Source organism: Physeter macrocephalus, chromosome 20 (assembly GCF_002837175.3).
Source record: "Physeter macrocephalus isolate SW-GA chromosome 20, ASM283717v5, whole genome shotgun sequence".
NCBI lineage: Eukaryota > Metazoa > Chordata > Mammalia > Artiodactyla > Physeteridae > Physeter > Physeter macrocephalus.
In genome coordinates this window covers 25,728,508-25,744,936 of record NC_041233.1, presented here as the reverse complement: position 1 = coordinate 25,744,936, position 16,429 = coordinate 25,728,508, and the positions used below count along the sequence as shown (strand labels likewise).

Here is a 16,429-nt window from a genome sequence, read left to right as displayed (position 1 = left end):
TGTTTATTTTTGTTTTTATTTCCATTACTCTAGGAGGTGGATCAAAAAAGATCTTGCTGTGATTTATGTCAAAGAGTGTTCTTCCTATGTTTTCCTTGAAGAGTTTTATAGTGTCTGGTCTTACATTTAGGTCTTTAATCCATTTTGAGTTTATTTTTGTGTATGGTGTTAGGGAATGTTCTAATTTCTTCTTTTACATGTAGCTGTCCAGTTTTCCCAGCAACAATTATTGAAGAAGATTTCTTTTCCTCCATTGATATCCTTGCCTCCTTTGTTATAGATTAGTTGACCACAGATGTGTGGGTTTATCTCTGGGTTTCCTATCCTGTTCCAGTGAACTATACTTCTGTTTTTATGCCAGTACCATACTGTCTTGATTACTGTAACTTTGTAGTACAGTCTGAAGTCAGGGAGTCTGATTCCTCCAGCTCCATTTTTTTCCCTCAAGATTGCTCTGGCTACTCGGGGTCTTTTGTGTCTCCATACAAATTTTAAAGTTTTTTGTTCTAGTTCTGTAAAAAATGTCATTGGTAATTTGATGGGGATTGCATTGAATCTGTAGATTGCTTTGGATAGTATAGTCATTGTCACAATATTAATTTTTCCAATCCAAGAACATGGTATATCTCTCCATCTGTTTGTGTTAACTTTCATTTCCTTCATCAGTGTCTTACAGCTTTCTGAGTATACGCAATCAGAGAAGAAAAAGAAATAGAGGAATACAAATTGGAAAAGAAGTAAAACTGTCACTGTTTGCAGATGACATGATACTATACAGAGATATTCCTAAAGATGCCACCAGAAAACTACTAGAGCTAATCAATGAACTTGGTAAAGTTGCAGGATACAAAATTAATGCACAGAAATCTCTTGCATTCCTATACACTAACAAGGAAAGATCAGAAAGAGAAATTAAGGAAACAATCCCATTCACCACTGCAACAAAAAGAATAAAATACCTAGGAATAAACCTACCTGAGGAGGTATAAATAATTTAAATTCTGTTAAAACTTTAGTACACCACTAACTTTGTCTCAAACACAATGTTACCAACACCTGACCAATCTGCTTCCTACCCTTCTGACATGCAATCGGTAAACACTTAATACATGTATACTAGAGAATAAAATGATGAAAATGACAGTGCCCCTAATATGAAATCAAAACCATTAAATTGTCAGATTCTCTAGAAAAGAGATTTAACTTTGTTCATAACCTGATTATGCTGCCTTTTTTTAGGTAAAACAAACTGCCCAACTTTTCTTTGTTTATATAAGGACAGAACATCCTTAAACACCTATCGTTAACTTCCAGTCTAGCCCTGAGGGAGTAGCAGGGTCCAGAACTACCCCTGTGTTCTGAATAACTAAAAAGAAAAGCGAAAGGGAACAACTACAGAATTTTCAGACATTGGCCAATAGGCAGAACTGGACTGTAATCTCTGATAGAAAAGACAGAAGGTGAGCCCTGACATCATGCAGACTCTCTGCCAGGAGGCCATTTCCAGACTGTGGTGCAGGCAGGAAGAAGCCAAACAGAGCCTGGCATTCTCACTGAATTAAGCAGACAGAGATAAGTGTTCAAGGAGTCAGGAAACTGGAAATGGCAAAAAAGATTTTCAGAGCTGAAATCCATATAGAGTAACTCTTGAGGCTTTGGCTGGGGACCGATCTGTGCATGCTTAAGGAATATATGAGATCACAAAGAATCTTATATAAATGCTCCAGGATTAAAAAGTCAGTTTATCAAGGTCTCAGGACTCAAGAAAAAATCTAATGTGATTCTATATACTACCAAGGAACACTTGAAAATTAAAATTAAGAAAACAGTGTCATCTACAATAACATCAAAAAATGAAACATATCGGGAAAAATTTAAGAAAACACGTTGAAGACCTATGCACAGAACACTATATGTGTTTGCTGAGGGGGAAAAAACCCCCACCTATATAAATGGAGAGCCTATGTGCACGAATTGGAAAACTCAACACTCTTTTTTTTGGTTTTTTTTTGGGGGGGCCGTCCTACGCTGTTTGCAAGATCTCAGGTCCCCAACCAGAGACTGAACCTGGGCCCTCAGCAGTGAAAGCGAGGAGTCCTAACCGCTGGACTGCCAGGGAATTCCCGAAAACTTAATATTCTTAAAACAGCAATTCTCCCCTAATAGATTCATAGAGTCATTGCTAACCCCAGTCAAAATCTCAATAGGATTTTTGTGGATATCAAAAAGCTGATTCTATCAACAGTAAAAGGAGAAGTAACTAGAATAGCAAAAGGTTAGGAGGTATGTCAGTTTGACAGAAAGCAACATTGCTAAATTCCAGTTTCTTCAAATATAAAATGTGTATAATATAACCTGTGATTGTGTAAGGATGCTTAAGAATTAGAAACAGACTATCAAGACATGCACTCTAGTTCAGTAAATGATACCTAATAATAGAGTTGTTTCACTTTTACACAGAGGATGAAAGGGCTGTAACTATACCTAACTAGAGAACCAGAAAGCCATTACTGTTAACTTTAAATAAATAAATGAATTAGTTGAATTCAATTTTAACAGCAATAGTAAAGCTACAATGTTATCAGAACACACCCAGGAGGGAGATGAATTACCGCTGGGGGGATCAGAAAAGGCTTCCACAGATGGGTGACATTATCGAGCAGTCTGAAGGATAGGTATAATTTTTAAAAATGGCTATGAACTGGAAAGAAAGTAGAAGCACAGAGCACATGCTTCCTTTACTGTGTTAGGAATTTTATCATGGTGTCCCTAAGGCAAAAGAAATTCTATTTTTAAGTAGTTAGTTCTAAACAACTTAAGTATTTATTTCCTAACAATTTAGTACTTGTCTAGCACTGCAAAATTCTCAAACCTTGGAATCAGGATGGTCACCACCACCCTCATTTCCTGTCTCACACTGATTTCTGAGCAGTGCTTATTTTTTTTAATCACAGAAACCCAGTTTTACAAAGTATATGATACCACCAAAAGGAATGTAGCAACCTAATTTTAAAATGAAAATATCTGGGGCTTCCCTGGTGGCGCAGTGGTTGCGCGTCTGTCTGCCGATGCAGGGGAACCGGGTTCGCGCCCCGGTCTGGGAGGATCCCACATGCCGCGGAGCGGCTGGGCCCGTGAGCCATGGCCGCTGAGCCTGCGCGTCCGGAGCCTCACAAAAAAAAAAAAAAAAAAAAAAAAAGAAAATATCTGAAGTTAGTGGTTTGTGCTGTACCTGATAGATGTCACTGTTTCCCTAGAAAATTTAAAATATCCTGAGGAACCAAAGTGGGTCTGCAGCGAAGAGGCCTTAGCACACAGTTTGAGAAATAAAAGAAGTATAGTGTTAACAAAAACAATAAGAAAGAGAAATAAAGGAAAATAAATATTTCTCATTAGGAGTATGACAGAGCACTATGTGTGAGGGAAGAGACTAATGGAGAAAAGATCTATGCCAGATCATTAAATGCCACTTAAAGAAGTTTAGGTGGCATTCTGTAGATAGAAGGGTGCACAGGAGGGTTTTTGAGCAAAGAAGTTAGGTGATAAGAGATGATACCTCATTAAGGTAAGAAACCAGGAGGAGAAAATTTACAACTGAATTTAAACGGGGGCTGAAAAAATGAGCTTCACATTTTGAGCTTCACATCAAGAGTCTTTAACAACATATGGAAAGATTTCTATTAATATTAACTTCATCTTCCAGATGAACTTCCGCTTTGTCACCTCAATGCAATATTTAGGAAAATATAAATGACAATGATGCTCAAGAACCAGCCGCTTCTAAAATAATGTTATGTACTTTAATTCAATCTGTAACAGAATAATAGAGAATGACACCTAGATACTAAAATAACTGCAAGATAAGTCTAAGAAACTTTATACAAGAAAACCCAATGAGGCATTTCAAGAAAACTGTAAAGCACAACTAAAAGAAATTAAATGTCAAAACTGGGAAATAACAGGAACAAGCAGATTGCAAAGGGTGATGAGGAAATCAAAACTGAAGTACTTGGTTAGGACAATAGCATATATCACAAAGCTTAAAGGATTGATTCTCTCAGATGATGGCTAAGCTACCAAGTGAGTCAGGGTGAAACAGAAAATTTTCATAAATATTAACAAGAATCCATTCTCCCTCAGTAACTAGTAATGTTAGCCTCCTTTCCTGCCAAAACTGCTTCATTTTCACCTGCTGGCATGCATCCTATTAGTAAAATTGATTCCCAATAATTCTACTATTATCCCAGCAAGTTTTTTAGTTATTTTTGTTGTTAAATACCTGTTAACATCTATTGCTCAGAAGAGATTTTGGGAAACTTTGGCCTACTAGAAAAAAAGTAACTTTAGACTCAGATATATGTAAGTTCATCTAGTCATGGGATGATAAATTATATACTCTAAGAGAAATTATATTTCTTGCAGAATTATTGTGAGACTTGAATAAGATAATGCAAGCAAAGTGCCTAAAGTAGTGCCTATTAAAGAGTGCTGCTGATGATGATAATAACAGGGCACTGAGATATGATAAAAATAAATTTTAGTGTAACGTCATTTAACTCATTCCATAAATATTTTTTGATCACTTACCGTCTGTTGGACATTATTGTAGTAAATAATAGATAAAGAAACATTTCTCTATCTCTTTTGTAGGCTTGTTTTCTTCTCCCCATTCTTGAGTGTTCCCCAGCCTGGATTCTCTTCACACCCTATCTATTTAGATAGATAGATAGGTAACAAGAGCGAGAGAGACAGAGAGAGAGAGAATGAGAATGTTATTGCAGCACATGGGAGTAGCAAGTACATCAGACTTTGGAGAGTGACCAAAGAAGATCTCCTAAGGGAAATATGAGAACCTGTGTCCAAACAAATTTGTAGGACTTAAGGGACATGGTGGGTGTTGGGTGGGATAGTTAATTTTCCGTGGAAGAAGAATGACAAAGAGGCTCAGAAGCAAAAAAGAGAGTACTGGAATTAAAGAACTAAAAATAAATTCAGTATTCCAAAAAGGATTTTGATACCTTATAAATGCAATGAATGGACATAAATAAGGTGTTAGAATCAAAATGCTTATAATCTCTTCTTTCAATTTGTATTCGAAAGATACAATATTTTCTAAAGCACATGATAGATGCAAACTGGGTATAGTCCACATGGAGATATCATTAATAATATAACCATTAGTCCAGGTTAAAGGTTCAGCAGAAGACCTGGCGTAAGGTTGGCACAGAATAAATTTTAACTATTCTTATAATTACTACTATTGTAATTATTATATGAGTAGCAATAACACTATTATTTCTAAGACAAATTGTTAAATATTTAGAATACTAGGAAGAAGTCTGAATTTTATTTTCTAAGGAGATTTGTAGCCTGTACGAGGTCTGTGGGCCCCAATCAGGGCAAGGTATGTGTGAGAGGAAGCAGGGAATCCATTAACTCCCTGAAATGTAAGGAAATTTTAATGTATTTTTCAGAGAAGATTCACGAATTTGATCAGATTCCTAAAAGGGATTAGGCCACTCACACCAGAGAGGAAGGAGGGGGAGGAGGAATGGTATAGGGAGAATACAGCTATAGCTAGGGTGGATGCCTTTTTCTTTCTAATAGGACTGCACCAAATTAACCAAGAAAATCATTGATCCAAAGTTATTTATCTAAATTAGAAAATACTGTATGTTATGTTTTTTAAACAACTTATATTATCTGAAATTGTTACTCAATTTCTTTGGCTATCAAAAATAAGTAGCCTAAAGAAAAAAAAAAAATAAGTAGCCTAGATTTATTTCCCAAAGTCTCCAAAATTAGGTGATAAAAAATAACACAGCACCTGAATATGGCGCCATAACAGGCTTCAGTTTTTTATTCAATCTGCCTTCCAACAGAAGCCTTTAAGCAACAAGATTTCTACCCAATGGATAATAAATATTCTATTTCTAATTCTCCCAAGATTTTAAAAATCATGCCTATCTTTTCTTTAAGTTTCTTGCTATGCACAATGAAGTCTCACTTTTAGGTTGGAATAAAGATATCTCATAAGGAGAAATGAGATCTGTAATTAAAAAAAAAAAAAAACAACCTGCCAGAAAGTGTCTACAGAAACAGAATTCAATATAGCATTTCCACGACATTAATTGAAATTGTTAAATTCCCTTACATAGTGAAATATGTTGTAAATATATATGGCAAAACACTGAGGGGGTGTGGGACACGCTACTCCAAATTATGGCATATACACTGGCTAAAGGAATCTGAGAAAATGGCAGAAGTAGAGAGGTCCCTCTGACCATTGCTCTCCTTCTCTCCTGATACAGGTCATAAAACCCTCACGTGAGAGGTGCCTTCGCAGTATCTGCAAGAAAAGAGCACATTTATCTCCAAAGACAAAGGGATGCACAGAAGAATCCTAACAAAAAGACCTTGCTAAGTTTTCCCCAGTTAACACTTGCTTCATACTCTCTGACCTATATCATATTTCTGTAAGGTTTCCCTTTCCTCATCGAACCGAGCTACTCAGGTCAAACTGTTTCTTTGGGTCTTCATTTCCTTATGAAGTCTCCCATGTCACATAAAACTTATACTAAATAAATTTGTATGTTTTATCAGTTTAATTTTCAGGCCCAGCCAGGACCCTAAGCAGGTCAAGGAAAATTTTTCCTTCCCTACAATCCTCAAGAAACTTCAAAGTAAAGGAGATGGTAGCAACGGCTGCTCTAGTTTAAAGGACATTTTATTTATCTATATATTTACCATAATTTAAAAATAATTTCTAAAATCATTTTCATTTTCCCCATATAGTCTAAATACTTCCTTCCCCCTGACAACTTAGAAAAAACTGCATTAAAAACCAAATATAAGGGGCTTCCCTGGTGGTGCAGTGGTTAAGAATCCTCCTGCCAATGCAGAGAACACGGGTTCAAGCCCTGGTCCGGGAAGATCCCACGTGCCGCGGAGCAACTAAGCCCCTGCGCCACAGGTACTGAGCCTGCGCTCTAGGGCCCGCGAGCCACAACTACTGAAACCCGTGCACCTAGAGCCCGTGCTCCGCAACTAGAGAAGCCACCGCAATGAGAAGCCCGCGCGCGACTAAGAGTAGCCCCCGCGCAACTAAGAGTAGCCCCCGCTAGCCACAACTAGAGAAAGCCCGCGTGCAGCAATGAAGACCCAACACAGACAAAAATAAATAAATTTATAAAACAAAAACAAATATAAACCAAAAGTTCAGCTAAATAACACTATAATTAACCAAAGATGAGTTAGAAACAAAAACATAATTAAGAGCTAAATTAGTGAGTACTTACTTTGAGTACTTCAATTTGCTAATTCTTTACCTACTACATTATTTCAGCTAATCTGAACCACCAAACACAATGCAGATACTTACTATTCCAATTTCACAGATGAGGAAAGTATGTCAGTGGCAGGCTCAAGTCTGTATGATTTTAGAAGGTATACTTCTCAATCACTACTCTAGGTATAGGCAAGAAAGGGAAGTAAAGAAAATCTTACTGGAAAGAGTGTCATCAGTTCTCAGAAATACAGCTGGCCTTGAAAAGAGTAACCATGTGACCTTGAATAAGTAGCTTAATCTCTCTAGCTATCATTGTTCTCAAGTGTAGAAGTCAGGAAATTACGGTGATTTTCTAAGAGATCCATCACTTCAAGCTACGAAAAAAATAGAAGAATGTACAGTATATGAAATAAGAAAAAAAAAATCACCACAGAAGCTTACTGTGGCCAATTAAAACTGGGACAGAGAGGTGAGCAGAGTAAGAAACCTTTAGAGAAAAACCCACAGTGGGTCTTTAGAGATAAAAATGTCACTCAGGTGCATTTGCCCAGAAATTCTACAAAATCCACAGAAAAACATGCCAACTAATAACCAAAGAGCAAGAGAAAAATTGAGAAAAATCCTTCTCCTTTACTATTTCTAGCATACACCTTATAAAAAGAAAAATCCCTCAAGGCAGTAAACATCTGCCCATCAACACTTATCAGAAGCAACATCAAAAGCATAAGGCAAAGGTCAAGTCAAAGTTTATTGACAATGATGAACTATGACAGCTTCTATTAAATGACCTCTTCCTTCAAGGTGTATGTGATCAAAGCAGCAAAGATATTTTCACTCAGTCACATAACAAGCTATTTGTTGAGACTGAAACATCTGGTCAATATCTCCTAACACTGCAATTTCATGCACAGTTAGCATCAGGGCACATTTCTTCTCCTTTTCTTACAGGGTCCATAAGGGTGGCACATATGGCTGATCATTTCATTCAAAAAGGATTCAATTCAAGGCATTACACACAATCGTCTGTGTTTATGGTGTTTTAAGTCTACCTTCCATCGTTTTCCATCATCATTGCTCACTGCTGTTCTCTTCAACTGTAAGAGCCTGCAAATATGACAGAGCACTTAAAGTTTAACAGCTTTCCTCCACTGGAGTTAGATAGCATTTAAGGCAAAGGAATCTATAAAGTGGCAGGTCATTTTCTATTGTCAAAAACTCCCAATACAGTAAACTATTTACCATTTAAGCAAAGATCTAGTACAGATTAGAAAAGTAGTTTTTAATGTCAAATCAAATGCTTAACTTTCTGCATGACAGGTCTATGAAAGTATATTCTTTTGGTATAATTTTAAGTCATAGTAAATGACTTTAAAACAATATTATAGGAACATTTAAAAATTAATTTTAATAGGGGATTTCAGAATTTTTTTTTTAACTTGACAAAGAGCAATTCTATACTAAGAGAATAGGGATGCTATAATTTTGTCAGTCCCCTATGCTGAAAAATTTCCACTTGAAATACATGCATTGTCATGGTAACAGGGGGCCTTTCTTAAACACAGTAGTAAATCTGAACTCACACCATAGATTTCTCTTTTTTCCCTTCGTTCCTTTAGGATAATAGCTTCAAGGGAAAAAAGGGGTGGGGGTAGGGGACATCTTTAAAGCTGCTACTTCACATTTCCTTTGACACATCTCCGTGACAGGCAGTATAACTATATGACTATAGTTACCTTCTGAAATATAAGGATTTGCCTACATGTTAATAACTAAATGAAATTCAAGGAAGAAATTTTCTTCTAGTGATAAAGAATCATGTATGACCATCTTACAATTAGCAATATGCAATGGCTGATTAAGGAAGGAGTATCAAAATAACAAGACTGAATTAAAATCTAAGTTAGGTGTAATGTCCAGGGCTGCTACTCTGGCATATAAAGTAAACATTTTGTTTGTGCATTTGTTCATTAATATAGTCAGTCAATCCAATCTAAAGCTATTTATTGAATAAGTCTATGAGCCAGACACCTGGCTAGCACTGAAACACAAAGTTGAACAAGTTGGACATGGTCTCTGCTTCACGGAGATCCCAAACAAACAAATGCAAAGCAAACAAAACAAAAACATTAAACAGAGAAACAAAATAATTGCAAGAAATGCCATGAAGGAAAAAAAAAACAAATGGCTGAAAAGGACAATGGGGTGGAAGACAGATGCAAGGAAATAATCTACTTTAAATAGGTCTAAGAAACTAAGTTGAGACATAAAATATGCAAATAAGCTAAACGGGCAAAAAATAAGCTTGGAGGTTGGGGACTCTTCCAAACAGAAAGAGAAGCAAGTGTAAAACTTCTAAGGCACAGAAGAGGTTGGCATATATTCAAAAAACTGAAGAAAAAAAAATTTTTTTTATAGTAGCTAAGTTTTGACAAATACATAGGTTCCAGATCATGTACACATTACTGACTACGGTAAGGAGAATAAATTTTATACAGGGTACAACAGAATGCCACTGAAGGGTTTTAAATAACAAAGCCAAATTATCAAATTTAAATGAGGATCAATTTTGCTATTGTATATAAAAGGATTTTTATACTGTACATAAACAGAGGCAACAAAGAGATCAGTTAGGAGGGTGTTTCTCATATCCCACATCCAGTCCTTTGGTAAAGTTTATTGGCTCTATCCTCATAATATTTCCAGATTTTAACTTCTTTTCTTTCCAAACACTTTTTGTTAATTCCACTGCTACCACCCATCCAAGTTACCATAATCTCTTGCCTGGATTATTGCAATAGTTTCCTGATCTCCTTGCCTCCTTTCTTGACATTTTCCTTTTAAACGTAAATCAGCAGATGTCATTCATTTGCTCAAAACTCTGCTATGCTCTCCAGATCACTCAGTAAGAAGCAAAACTCCTTGCATTAGTCTGTGAGGCCCTACAGGTTCAAGCCACTCTTCTTTACCTCCTGCTGCCTCTCTAACCTCATCTTCTGCTACTCTTCATATCCTGCTCCAACCACAATGAACTCCATGCAGGATTTTGAAACATGCCAAGCATGTTCTCCCTTAGCAACTACTGACATCTCTACTAGACTGGACTTCCCCAGTGAGCCAGAAAGCTATTGCCTCATCTCGAAAGTCTTTACTCAAATCACAACAAAACTGTTCCACACACACTCTATTTAATATTGTAAAATGCTCTTTTTGTTCCAACATTCCCAATACCATACTCTTCTACTTTTCTAACATTTAATAAACAGAAACCTCAATTACTTTACTTCGACCTCTCAGTTCCTCCAATGGACTCTCCCTTTACTATAGCCCCCCTAACTTCTTTTTCACCTCTTTAAGAGTCCTTCCCTCCTTCATGTGCAGAGACTTGCACAAGGCTTGTCATGGTTGCAGACGCCCAACTGCAATTCTTTGTTGATCCTGAATAAACCCATTTTTGCTAAAGAAATATTTTTTAGGTCAACACTTACATATGACATTATTTGTATTCCCCCCCCCACTAAAATATGAGCTACATGAAGGTAGGAATTTTTATTTGTTTTCTCATCAATGTACCCCCAGCAAGTGACACACAGTAGATACCCAAAAGGTATTTGATTGAGTACCTTATTAGCGGATCAGTAGATACCAAAAATTTTATTTTGATGATATCACTGCATATTCCTAAAATAACACATTTATTTATTTTACTCTTATTATACAAGAATAAGAGTAAAACAAGAATAAGATAATACTTCAGTAAATATTAGCTATTAATATTATTGGAGGCTGCATGTTAACACTGCCATTGTTTAACACTGTCATGGCCAGTATAATTATATCGTAAAATTAAGTAAAGCACTAAAAAGGTTGAAAGGTGAAAATATAATGTCACAATCTGAAAAAGAAAAGAACATTAAACACACACACACACACACACACACACACACACACACACACACACACACACACTTTGGGAATTCCCTGGTGGTCCCGTGGTTAGGACTGCACTTTAACTGCCGAGGGTGCTGTTCAATCCTTGGTCGGGGAGCTGAGATCCTGCAAGCCACACAGTGTGGTCAAAAACAAAAACAAAAAACCCCATAAACAAACAAATACAATTTATTTTCTGCATATTATGGGAAATAACTCACTAATCTCCCTTTTACAGATGAAGAAACTGAGTCAAATTAGCTCCCTAGGACTTAAATCTAGACACTGTACCAACAAGGCCCACGTCTTAACCACTTTTCTGTAATGGTCACCGAAGAGGATCCACAAAAAATTATTAGAAATAGTAAAGAAAGTTTGGTAATATGTTCAGTTACTAAAACATGTGCTTTAAAAACTTCCTCAAATACTAACAGTAACTTATTAGGAAAAAAATAAAGATATGTAATGTACAACATGATGACTGATATACATGAAAGTTGCTAAGAGAGTAGATTCTAAGAGTTCTTATCACAGGAGAATTTTTTGTTTTTCCCATTTCTTTTGAGTGCGCTTATCTGACGTGGTGGATGTTAACAAAGCTCACTGCGGTAATCATTTCACAAAATATGTAAGTCAAACTTTTATGCTGCACACCTGAAACTCAAACAGTGTTGTATGTCAATTATATCTCAATAAAACTGGAAAAAATGTTAAAACAAATCAAAAAAGGTACAAATGCTACATAAAATGGCAGCAAGAAGAAACCAAACTTGAACCCACTGCTTAATCTTAGATTGCTAAAAGTGGAACAACCAGACATGATGGATTACAAAGGAGATATAATAAAATGATAGAATAGCACTTATAAAAGATTCTTGCCTAAAGAAACAAATCTGCATCTAACTAAACCTCTAGCATTAACTACAAGCAAACATTAAATATGAAGCAATAGACCAAATCCAGAAAGTGAGACAGTCTACAGTACAAATAACCCACTTGCTCTTAAAGAAAGTCACTGACTCTTTAACAAGGAGAAAGCAAGATAACAGCTAAGAGATAAACGGTATAAACGCACCATTTGAATTCTTATTTAGATTCTGATTCAAATAAAACTATCATAAATGGATTTTTAACAATTATGAAAATTTGAATTCTGAATTGGGTATTAAATAACATTAAGAAATTAACATTTTAAGGTAATAGTATGGTATTATTGGGTTTTTTAAAGTGTCATTCTTGGAGAGACAAACTGAAGGATTTATAGATAAATGACAAGATACCTAGAATTTGCTTCATAGGAGAAATATAAAACAAGTTTGGCAAAATATTGATAATTATTGAAGCTAGATAATGGGTACATGGAGGTCATTATACTATTCTCTATCCTTCTATGTAGGTCTGAAATTTCCTATAATAAAATTTTAAAAATATAAATATATATACAAAATGGGAATGTAAGACAAAAAGACATTAACCCTAAAAAATTTATTACAAAAGTTATTTTGCCCCAATGAACCCTATAAACCCTAATGTGATATTCTGAAAATATTAATATGGTCCTTAAATTCACCTGAGCGGATAACAGGAAAGTACATAATGATGGGGGGAGGGGAGGCTTTACCACCAGGTATTAAAATGTATTATTTGGCAACTGTAATTGAAACTATTTGGTATTGACATCGAAAGAAATCAATGGAAAAAGAAAAAAAGAGTTCAAACACAGATTCATGTACTGATGGCCACACAGTACAGGATACAGATGACATTTTGCTAAGTTGGGGAAAAAGGGAGTTATTCAATACAGTGAGCCAGGTTAACTACCCAGCCTTTGGTGTGTGGCAGGGAGAAGGGGTATGATTCTTTCCGCTAATAATTTTATTTTACATTTGTTTTTTTTGGCCCTGCCGCGCAACTTGCTAATTCTCAGTTCCCCGACTAGGTAAACTCTGGCCCCCAGCAGTCGAAGAGTGGAGTCCTAACCACTGGACCGCCAGGGAATTCTCTCTCCTCATATTTTAACCAAAAAATGTAAAAAAGAAAACCAGAAAGGGAGAAAATTCAGCTACTTCAAAAATAACTTTAAGACAAAGAAAGATTTCCTTAACCATGGCACGAACGCCAAATACTATAAAGAAAAATACTGATAGCTGTGACTAGATTTAAACTTAAGATCATTACACAGGAGAAGAGAAGGGCAGGGGGTAGGGAGAGGTCAGTATTCTTAAGGTACAAAGCACTCTCAAAAATCAGTAAGAAAAAATGTGCAAGGTTGTCACAAGGATGGTGGTGCTTGACAGAGTGATGCCCATATACCTAGGCAATAATACATATATTCCTTTAATGTAAGTAAAGAATACAAGCATTTAAAATACCAAGAGGCTGTACACAGTAAGAATCAGCAACATTGTAAAAAACAAGAAAACTTCTCTGGCTTTCAAATCTGCATTGACACCACTGTTGATGCTACTTCCTGTTCAGAGGGAGGATGCCATATGTCTTTCAAGAAGCTACCCTTGCCATCCTCGTCATACTGCTGAAGTGCTTATGCAATTCTGGCCCCTCCTGATTGACTCTAATACGAGATTTTAGCTTTCAGCCTGTCTATCCACCGAGTGTAAATAAGTGGTAACGACTGTATCATAGTCCCAAGTGCAGATCTGTGAGGCCACGTGAATCAAAGGATAATTTCTCAGGCATATCCATATCTCTGACAAGCCTACGCTTTAGCCCACCTGTATCTATCCTTACAATGAAATATTCAATAGCAATCAACAATAAATGTGTATTTTTTGCACAGTAACATCAGATAATTACACAGTAGCATCAAATAATTAAAATGTATAGTGTTTTTTAGGGAAAAGATTTACATTCAGAGATTGCAAGGAGAATCTTATTAGCAGCTCAGTTATACCATCATCAAAATAAAAATGTTACTGGGCACCCACCACGGAATTATACACTTATTAATCCAATAAACTTCTATCAAGCCCTTATTATATCTAAAGTACCCTGTGAAGAAATACAATCTCAAATTAAGACCTTGAAGAGTTCACATTCTAGTGGAGGAAGCAGCATGGAAACAAAATACAATGAGCGAGGGATTTCCCTGGTGGCGCAGCAGTTAAGAACCTGCCTGCCAATGCAGGGGACATGGGTTTGATCCCGGGTCCGGGAAGCCGCGGAGCAACTAAGCCTGTGCGCCACAAATACTGAGCCTGCACTCTAGAGCTCGTGAGCCACAACTACTGAGCCCACGTGCCGCAACTACTGAAGCCCGCACGCCTAGAGCCCGTGCTCCGCAACAAGAGAAGCCAACGCAATGAGAAGCCCGCGCACAGCAACGAAGAGTAACCCCCGCTCGCCACAACTAGAGAAAGCCTGAGCACAGCAACCAAGACCCAACACAGCCAAAAAGTAAATAAATTAAAATAAATAATGATACCAATTTATGAAACATACAGCATGGACAATATATTCGATAATGATATAATATCTCTGTATGGTGACAGATGGTAACTAGACTTATCATGGTGATCATTTTGTAATGTACAGAAGTACTGAATCATTATATTGAGCACCATGAACTAACATAGTATTGCAGGTCAGTTATACTTCAAAAACAAACTCACAGAAAAAGATATCAGAATTGTGATTACTAGAGGCAGGAGGTAAGTCGGGGAGGAACTGGATGAAGGCAGTCAAAGGTACAAACTTGCAGTTACAAGATTAGTACTAGGGATGTAATGTACAACATGATTAGTATAATTAACACTGCTGTATGTTATATATAAAAATTAAGAAAATAAATCCTAAGAGTTCTCATCACAAGGAAACAATCTTTTTCTTTTTGTATCTGTATGAGGTGATTGAAGTTCACTAAAAATATTGTAGTAATCATTTCATGATGTATGTTAAGTCTAAATACTATGCTATACACCTTAAACTTGCACAGTGCTGTGTGTCAATTATATCTCAATAAAACTGGAAGGAAAAAAAATTTTTTTAAAGTTACTAATTTAAGAATTTTTTGAAGCAGCAAAAATCATTCATTTTTATTAAACAGTGAGCTTTAAATACACATCTTTTTAATAATCTGTGTAACAAACTGGAAAGTATGAATGAAGTAAAATGGTTTCCTGAGGAAAAACACTTCTGCTGTTGAGTTTCTATTGTACATGAACCAACTGCTTTCTTTATGGAAAACTATTTTTGTTTGAAATAATGATTGACAGACAAATGATAGTTATTCAGACTTGAGTATTTGGCAGATATTTTCTTAAAAATGAAAATAAGTTAAGCCTGTCATTAAAAAAAATAACTGTCAGGATTTACTGCTAATAATAAAATTTGAGCTTTCAACTGAAAATTATAATTGTGTAAATCACATATTCATCACTGTGAGATTCCCAATACATAAAAGACTCTTTTCTTGAAATTGGTAGTGATATCTACAAATGAGACATTTTACATTTGGAAGATCTGCATAATTTAATGAACAAAAACTTTGCAAATGACCAATGCACCATAGTAAAAGTCACGTGTGGGCAGAATTTCTATCCAAAGAGTTAAAGAGATGGATATATATTTTTTAACATGACAGCTTTGTTGAGATACAGTCCACATACATACAATTCATACTTAAAGTGAACAATTCAATAGCATTTAGTATATTCACAGAGTTGTGCAAGGATCACCACATCAATTTTAGAACATTTCAATACCCCAAAAAGAATCCCTCATCACTTAGCCATCATACCCCCAAACCCCCATTCCCACAAACCCCAGGAAACAACTACTGTATTTTCTGTCACCATAAATATGCATACTGAGGACATTTCACAGAAATAGAATCATAAAATATGTGGACTTTTGTGAGTGGTTTTTTTCACTTACCACAATGTTTTCAAGATTCATCCATATTGTGGCATGAATCAGTATTTCATTCCTACTTATTGCCAATATTCTGTGGTATAGATACTTCACATCTTGTTTATTCATTCCTCAGTTGATGGACACTTGTTTTTTTTTCCATTTTGCTATTATGAATAATACTGCTATGAATATTCATGTACAACTTTTAATGTAAAGATATGTTTTCATCTCTCTTGGGTATATACCTAGAATTGCTGAGTCATATGGTAACTCTATCTTTAGTCTTTTCAGGAATTGCCAGACTATATACCAAAGCAGCTGCACCATTTCATAAACACACCA

At 35.9% G+C, this 16,429-nt stretch overlaps 1 protein-coding gene across 13 annotated transcripts in view; it reads right to left on the bottom strand.

Moving 5' to 3' along the window:
- The window catches only part of ADK (adenosine kinase), a 494,936-nt gene that overhangs the window by 243,385 nt on the left and 235,122 nt on the right, over nucleotides 1-16,429 (bottom strand). Inside the window, exons 1-2 of one of the 13 annotated variants that reach the window (XM_028481652.2) lie at nucleotides 7,382-7,467; nucleotides 4,588-4,710 (exon numbers count right to left, since the gene is read on the bottom strand). The exons of the other annotated variants lie outside the window; for them this stretch is intronic. The gene's annotated coding sequence lies outside the window, so the exon portion shown is untranslated. Of the gene's footprint in view, nucleotides 1-4,587; nucleotides 4,711-7,381; nucleotides 7,468-16,429 lie in introns of those variants that run through there. 13 annotated transcript variants of the gene reach the window in all.